This window comes from Theropithecus gelada, chromosome 1 (genome assembly GCF_003255815.1).
Source record: "Theropithecus gelada isolate Dixy chromosome 1, Tgel_1.0, whole genome shotgun sequence".
Taxonomy (NCBI): Eukaryota; Metazoa; Chordata; class Mammalia; order Primates; family Cercopithecidae; genus Theropithecus; species Theropithecus gelada.
The window spans coordinates 202,860,070-202,868,335 of record NC_037668.1 but is presented as its reverse complement, the minus strand read 5'-3'; the positions used below and the strand labels follow the sequence as shown (position 1 = coordinate 202,868,335).

The following is an 8,266-nucleotide window of genomic DNA, read 5'->3' as shown; positions in this document are numbered from 1 at the left end:
TGAGATCTTTTCTTATTGATCCATTTATTTATTCATTCATTTACTCAATGAATCTACTATGTGCCACGTGATTTGCTTGTAGTGAGCAGCGAGATGATAAATGATAAAAATACCATCTATCCATGACCTTGTCAAGTTTGATGTCCAGCCAGAAGCTGTCAGCATTTGGAAAAGTTTTTCTGTTATCACAGATGCTAGCCTCCCTCAGACCACATTGTGAGAAAGGTGAAATTTGACCTGGAGGCAATTTCACTCTTTTCCTTCCTCTCTGTATCAACCTTCCTCTGTTACCTCACTGGGCCTGGAACCCTGTGGGATCTACCGGTGGTCTCTGTTTCTATAAGGACATGACTGACCTCCCAGCTCCCTTCTCTGAATCCCACCTCCTCACCGTCTTGGATCAGAGGGTAACTGTCCTTTGCCATTAGGGTAGCCCTGGTGGGGAAGGAAGAAGACATGGGCTTACAGTCTTCCCAATCCTACTTTCCAAAAGCCTAAGCCCTAGAAAGGGAGAGGATTTGTAGGTGTAAACAAAACATCTTCGCTAGAAACAGGGAGAGAGAGGGGGGCTTCTCTCACACACCAGAAAGACGTTCTCCATGAGGAGGATAAAAGAGGAAGACAAGCAGCAATAGAAAGAGAAAAAACTCAATGAGGGTCCCTGTGGGCCGGATGAAGGAGGGCTTCACCATGACACATGCAGACCACGGGGTCCTGCCTGGTCTGATGACCCTCAGCTGTGAACAGTCCTGCGAACAGGGATGTCCAAGTGGGAAGAGGATGACTCAAGTAGAATTAAGTTAAAAATTTTAGACCGGGAAGGGAGGAGCGGCAACATGGCGGCTTCGGGGGCTGGTGACCCTCTGGATGCTAAGCGTGGAGAGGCCCCGTTCGCTCAGCGTATTGACCCGACTGGGGAGAAGCTGACACCTGAGCAACTGTATTCCATGCGGCCGGCGCAGCTTGCCCAGCGGCAGAAGGTCCTACTGCAGCGGCGGACCCGGAACATCGTGACCGGCCTAGGCATCGGGGCCCTGGTGTTAGCTCTTTATGGTTACACCTTCTACTCCATTTCCCAGGAGCGTGTCCTAGATGAGCTAGAAGACGAAGCCAAAGCTGCCCGAGCCCGAGCGCTGGCAAGGGCGTCAGGATCCTAATCTGGATGGGTGTTGATCATGTCCAACCTGCTGGAGCCCCTTCACATGGTGGAGGATGCCCCATGACCCTGTAGAAACTGAATCCTGCTCACAACATTGTTGGCCTTCTTACTAACCTTGGGCCATGATTGATCCCAAGAAACCAGGGACTTAAGCATTTGGCCACTGTCAAAAGAACTTAAGCATTTGCCCACTGCACACTTGCTGTGTACAATGACTGAGCCCTTTCTGTAGTTTGTTTCCTTGAGAGGTGTGCATGCGACCGTGGCTTTTCCCAATGTTTCTGACTTTGTGGTTTACCCCCTTCACCTTCCAGGGATGTGATTGTTAAGAGGTTAGGCGAGGCAGCTCTGTGCAGTGTTTGAGCCTAAAATGGGATAGATAGGGTCAAATTGAGAATAATAAACTGAGTCATTCTCCTGGAAAAAAAAATTTTTTTTACAGTCTGGTGAAGTAAGCCTGGGGCATCTTTCTGTACCCATTGAACACTAATTCCCCATTCTGCCTCCTCTTAACCCCCGTTCAACCTTCTATCTCTATGCATTTGACTCCTTCAGGTACCTCATACAAATGGAATCATATAGTCTTTGTCCTTTGTGACTGACTCATTTCAATTAGCATAATGTCCTCAAAGTTCATCTATGTTGTGGCATGTGTCAGAATTTCTTTCCTTTTGAAGGCTGAATAATATTCCATCGTATGCATCCACCATAATTTTTGTTTATCTATTGATCTGTTGATGGACTCAGGTTGCTTTCACCTTTTGACTATTATAAATTAGGCTACTATGAACATGAATGTACAAATATCTCTTCCAGTCCCTGCTTTCAATTCTTTTGGGCATATACCTAGAAGAAGAATTGTAAACTGTATGATAATTCTATGTTCAACTCTTTGAGGAGCCACCAAACTGTTTTTAACAGGGGTTGAACCATTTTACATTCCCACTAAGATTCCAATTTCTCCACATCCTCACCAACACTTGTCGCTTGTTATTTTGTGTGTGTGTGTGTGTGTGTTTGAATGTCATCCTAAAAAGTGTGAAGTGGGATCTCATTGTGGTTTTGATACGCATTTCGCTAATGATTAGTGACGTTCAGCATCTTTTTATGTGCTTGCTGGACATCTGTATATATTCTTTAGAGAAATGTCTACTCAAGTCTTTTGCCCATTTAAAAAATGAGTTAATTTTTTTTTAAAGAAGTGGGGTCTTTTTATGTTGTCCCAGCTGGACTTGAACTCCTGGGCCCAAGTGATCCTCCCACCTCATCCTCCCAAGTAGCTGGGACCACAATGTAGGAGTTAATATATTCCAGATATTCTTTTTTTTTTTTTTTTTGAGATGGAGTCTTGCTCTGTCACCCAGGCTGGAGTGCAGTGGCATGATCTTGGCTCACTGTAACCTCCACCTCCTGGTTCAAGTGATTCTCCTGCCTCAGGCTCCCGAGAAGCATGGTAGCTGTGCCACCATGCCCAGGTAATTTTTGCATTTTTAGTAGAGATGGGGTTTCACCATGTTGGCCGGGCTGGCCCCGAACTCCTGACCTCAGGTGATCTGCCTGCCTCGGCTTCCCAAAGTGTTGGGATTACAAGCATGAGCTACCTCATCCAGCCTCCGGATATTGATTCTTTATCGATACAAGATTTACAAATATTTTATCCCATTCTGTGGGTTGCCTTTTCACTCTCTTGAAAGTACCCTATTAGGCACAAAAGGTTTTCTTTGTTGTTTGTTTGTTTGTTTGTTTTTGTAGAGATGAGGTCTCACAATGTTGCACAGGCTGGTCTCGAACTCCTGGGCTCAAGCAGTCTACCTGCCTTGGCCTCCCAAATTGCTGGGATTACAGGTGTGCACAAAAGTTTATAATTTTGATGAAATCCTATTTATCTAATTTCTCTTTTTGTTGCCTGTGCTTTTGGTGTAATATCTGAGAAATCATTGCCCAATCCAAGTCATAAAGTTTTCCCTGGTGTTTTCTAAGAGTTTTATAGTCTTACCTTTAGGTTTTTGATCAAATTTGAGTTAATTTTTGTAAATGGTGTAAGGCAAGGGTTCAACTTGATTCTTTTACATGTGGATATCCAATTTTTCTAGCACCATTTGTTGAAGACACTGTCGTTTTCCCAGTGAATGCTCTGCAAACCCCTGTTGAAAGTCAGTCAACCAAATATGCAAGGATTTATTTCTGGGCTCTGTGTTCTGTTCCATTGACATATTTGTATATCCTTATGCCAGTGCTGCATTGTTTTGCTTTTGTGGTAGCTTTGTAGTATATTTTGAAATCAGGAAATGTGAGAGTTCAAATTTTCTTTCTTTTTCTCGATTGTTTTGGCTTTGTGGGGCCCCTTGAGATTTTATATGAACTTTAGGATGAGTTTTTCCATTTTTACAAAAATCACTATTAAGATTTTAATAAGAATTACACTGAATGGAGATTGCTTTGGTTAGTATTGTCATCTTAATAATGTCAAGACTTATCATCTCTGAACAAAAGATGTCTTTCCATTTATTTAGTCTTCTTTAATTTCTTGTAGCAATGTTCTGTAATTTTCAGTGTACAAGTTTTTTGCTTCCTTGGTTAAATTTATTCCTAAGTATTTTATTTTTTTTTATGTTAGTGTAAATGCAATTTTTTCTTCATTTTCTTTTTTAAATTGCTCATTGTTAGTGTATAGAAATGTTACTGATTTTTTGTATGTTGATTTTGTATCCTAAACTTTGCTGTATTTGCTTGTTATTAATAGCCGTAACAGGTTTTGTGTGTGTCTGATCTTCTGCATATAAAATCATGTCATCTGTGAACAGAAGTGGTTTTATTCTTCCTTTCCTTTCTTCCTTCTTTTTCTTGCCTAATTGCTTCAGTTAGAACTTACAGTACTATGTTGAACATACGGCCAAAAATGGAAACCCTCGTTTTGTTCCTTATCTTAGGCTAAAAGCTTCCAGTCTTTCACCATGGAGTATGATGCTGGTGGTGCATTTTCATATATGGACTCTACTATGTTGGGAAAATTTCTTCTTACTCCTTATTTTTTGGGCATTTAAAAAAAGGGTGTTGAATTTTGTCAAATGCTTTTTCTTCATCAACTCAGATGATCATGTGGGGTTTTGTTGTTTTTTTCTCTTCATGCTATTGATGTAGTGTATTACATTGATTTAGTATCATATGCTGAACCATTTTTACATTCCAAGAATAAACCCCACTTGGTCATAGTGTATATTCTTTTTAATATGTTGCCAAATTTGGTTTGCTAGTACTGTGGTAGGCACTTTTGTATCAATATTCATAAGGAATATTGGTCTGTAGTTTCTTTTCTTGTAGTTTTGTTTTCTGGCTTTGGTATCAAAAGTAATGCTGGCTTTATTGAATGTTAGGAAGTGCTTTCTCTTCTTTGGGAAGAATTTGAGAAGGATTGGTGTTCATTCTTCTTTAAAAATGAGTAGAATTCACCAGTAAAGCCATCGGCTCCTAGGCTTTGCTTTTTTCTGTTTGTTTCATTTTCAAAATGCGTCACTTTATTTTCCTTATAAGGCAGCCACACATTAAGCACATGACAGTCACCTGATTTCTTCAGTGAGTCCCCTGGCTTCCACGAGCTTTCCTGGAGCCTATGGCTAGAAGAGTCCTGAGATTTCAAATATTAAAGCTTTCTCCACAGCCACAAGTTCCTTTGATGTTTGGGTGATTGAACACAAACTCACTGGATAATTTGTCTTCAATATAGTCCATTTCTGTTCCTAGAAGTGTTAACTGTGCTTTCTTTTCAATGAATACTCTGACTTCATCTTGAATAACTTTTTCATCAGAATCTCCTTTTGTCTTTGTATATTCTAGAGTATAAAAAAGGCCATTACAGCCCCTGGTTCGGACACCAACATTTACACCTACATGCTCAGGCTTATCTTTAAAGTTGTTTTATCTTGTTTACTGCTGAAGGCGTCAGGATGAAGGCAGCCCTGGTGGGCTGCAGTTTGCTCTTTCTAGTTTTTTTTAGTTTTCCTAGTTTTTCTAGTTTTTTAGTTTTTTAGTTACGCGGACTAAGGAAGCCGACATCTTTGCTGTCCTGGAGCCCTGGTGCCTGGGAGCCCGGCTGCCTCAGCTTGTCTCCATGGACACGGCGGGCGCACTCCTGGGCTTTTCTTTCTTGGAGGTTTTTGATAAGTGATTCAATATCCTTCCTAGTTATAGATCTAATCAGATTTTCTATGTCTCTGTGAGTCAATTGTGATAGATTTTATGTTTTATAGGAAGTTTTAAATTTCACTACTTTATCCAGTCTGTTGGTGTATAATTGTCCATCGTATTCTCTTTTATTCCTTTTCATTTCTGTAAAATTGATGGTAATGTCCCCACTTTTATTTCTGACTTTAGTTATTCGAATCTTCTCTCTTTTTTCCTTAGACAATGTAGCTAAAGTTTCTCAATGTTGTTGTTTTTTTGAATAGTCAACAATTCATTTTGTCTATTTTTCTGCTCCGTTTTTAAAATTTCTGCTCTAATCTTTATTATTTATTAATTATGTTCCTTTTGACAGCTTTGGTTTTAGTTTATTCTTTTTATAGTCTCTTAAGGCATAAAGTTAGTTTGTGAATTTGAGATTTTTCTTCTTTTTTAAGGTAAGCCTTTAAATCTATGCGTTTTTTTCTAGCATCACTTTTACTGAATCCCATAAGGGATTTTTAATTATAATTTTTAAATTTTAGATACAGGGGATACATGTGCAGGTTTGTTACAAGGGTATTTGTGTGATGCTGAGGTTTGGGCTTCTACTGACCCCGTTATCCAGACAATAAACACAGCACCCAATAGGAAGCTTTTCAGCCCTTGCCCCATCTCTCCTTCTCTCCTTTTGGAGTCCCTAGTGTCTGCTTTTTCCATCTTTATGTCCATGTGTACTCAAGGTTTAGTTTCCACCTGTAAGTGAGAACATGAGACATTTGGTTTTCTGTTTCTGCATTAATTCACTTAGGATAATGGCCTCCAGCTGCATCCATATTGCTGCAAAGGATATGATTTTATTCTTTTTAATGGCTGCATAGTGTTCCATAGTGTATATATGCTGCATTTTCTTTATCAAATCCACGATTGATGGGCACCTAGGTTGATTCTGTCTTTGCTATTGTGAATAGTGCTATGATGAATGTATGAGTGCAGGTGTCTTTTTGGTAGAATGATTTATTTTCCTTTGGGTATATACCCAGTCATAGGATTGCTGTGTCAAATGGTAGTTATATTTTTAGTTATTTGAGAAATCTCCAAACTGCTTCTCTCAGTGGCTGAACTAAGTTGCATTCCTGCCAACAGTGCATTTGCAGTCCCTTTTCTCTGCAGCTTCACCAACATCTGTCATTTTTTGAAGTTTTAATAATAGTCATTCTGACTGATGTGAGATGGTGTCTCATTGTGGTTTTGATTTGCATTTCTCTGATGATTAGTAATATTGAGCATTTTTTAATATGTTTGTTGGTCACTCATATGTCCTGTTTTGAGAAGTGTCTGTTCATGTCATTTGCCTACTGTTTAATAGGTTATTTGTATTTTGCTTGTTGATATGTTTAAGTTCCTTATAGATTCTGGATATGAGTCCATTGCCAGATGCATAGTTTGCAAATATTTTCTTCCATTCTATAGGTTGTCTGTTTACTTTGTTGATGGTTTCTTTTGCTGTGCAGACTCTTTAGTTTAATGAGTTCTCACTTGTCAATTTTTGTTTTTGTTGCAATTGCTTTTGAAGACTTAGTCATACACTCGTTGCTAGGACAATGTCAAGAAGGGTATTTCCTAGGTTTTCTTCTAGGATTCTTATAGTTCAAGGCTTTACATTTAAGTCTTTAATCCATATTGAGTTATTTTTTGTATATGGTAATAAATAGGTGTTCAATTTAACTCTTCTGCATATGGTTAGCCAGTTCTCCCAACACCATTTATTTAATAGCAGCTTTTCCCCATTGCTTACTTTGGTTGATTTTATTTAAGATCAGTTGTTTGTAGTTGTGTAGCTTTATTTCTGTGTTCTCTATTCTGTTTGTTGGTCTATGTGTCTATTTTTGTGCCAGTACCATGCTGCTTTGGTTACTGTAACCATATATAGTTTGAAGTTATGCATCCAATAGGTTTTGATATGTTGTGTTTCATTATCATTTATCTCATTTCTTTCATTACTACCTTCTTTTGTATTTAGTTGATTTTTTGTAGTGATACATTTTGATTCCCTTCCCATTTACTTTTGTGTATATTCTATAGATATTTTCTTTGTGGTTACCATATGTGGTTACCATATATAACCTCCTAAAGTTATAACAATCCAATTTAATTACCACCAACTTAACTTCAATCACACACAAAAACTACTCCTACATAGCTCCATCCTGCCCTTCATGTCATTAAGGTCACAAATCATAAATGACATCTTTAAACATTGTGGGCCCAATAACATGGATTTATAATTATTTTATCCCTTCTTTTTTTTAATCCCAGTAGAAAATAAGTTCAAAATTATAGAAATACTGGCTTTATACTTGCCCATGTATTTACATTTACAGAGATCTGTAGTTCTTCATATGGCTTTGAGTTACTGTATAGTTTTCTTTAATTACAACTTCAAGGGCTCCCTTTAGCATTTCCCATGGGGTAGGTAATGAACTCCCTCAGTTTTTGTTTATCTGGGAATGTCTTAATTTCTCATTTTTGAAAGACAATTTTTATGCATATAAAATTCTCAGTTGACAGGTCACTTTTCTTTCAGCACTTTAAGCTATCTGCCCATTGCCTCCTGAGATCCAAATTTCTAATGATAATTCTGCTGATAATCTTAGGGAGCATTCTTTGTATGTTATGAGTTGATTCTCTCTTGTTACTTTCAATATTCTTTCTTTGTCTTTTGGCAGTTGACTATAATGTGTCTTGGTACGGTTCTCTTTGAGTTTATCCTACTTAGAGTTCGTGGTTCATCAGATTTCGTGAATTTGTGCATTCAGGTCTGGCATCAAATGTGGGGAGTTTTTATCCATTATTTTTTTTCAGTTTTCTTTCTTTCCCTTCCTTTCTGTCTTCTCCTTATGAGACTTCCACAATGTGTGCTTGTCTGCCTAATGGTGTCCCACAAGT

General features: G+C 38.5%; 2 pseudogenes across 1 annotated transcript; one reads left to right on the top strand and one right to left on the bottom strand.

Annotated features, from left to right (window-relative positions):
- The first annotated feature begins 828 nt into the window (after nucleotides 1-828).
- Nucleotides 829-1,579, top strand: LOC112606794 (annotated as a pseudogene). Its single transcript, XR_003115691.1, has one exon. The product of XR_003115691.1 is annotated as a cytochrome c oxidase assembly factor 3 homolog, mitochondrial pseudogene (transcript).
- A 3,213-nt stretch (nucleotides 1,580-4,792) lies between these two features.
- On the bottom strand, nucleotides 4,793-5,227 carry LOC112612668 (annotated as a pseudogene).
- Between the last annotated feature and the right edge of the window lie 3,039 nt (nucleotides 5,228-8,266).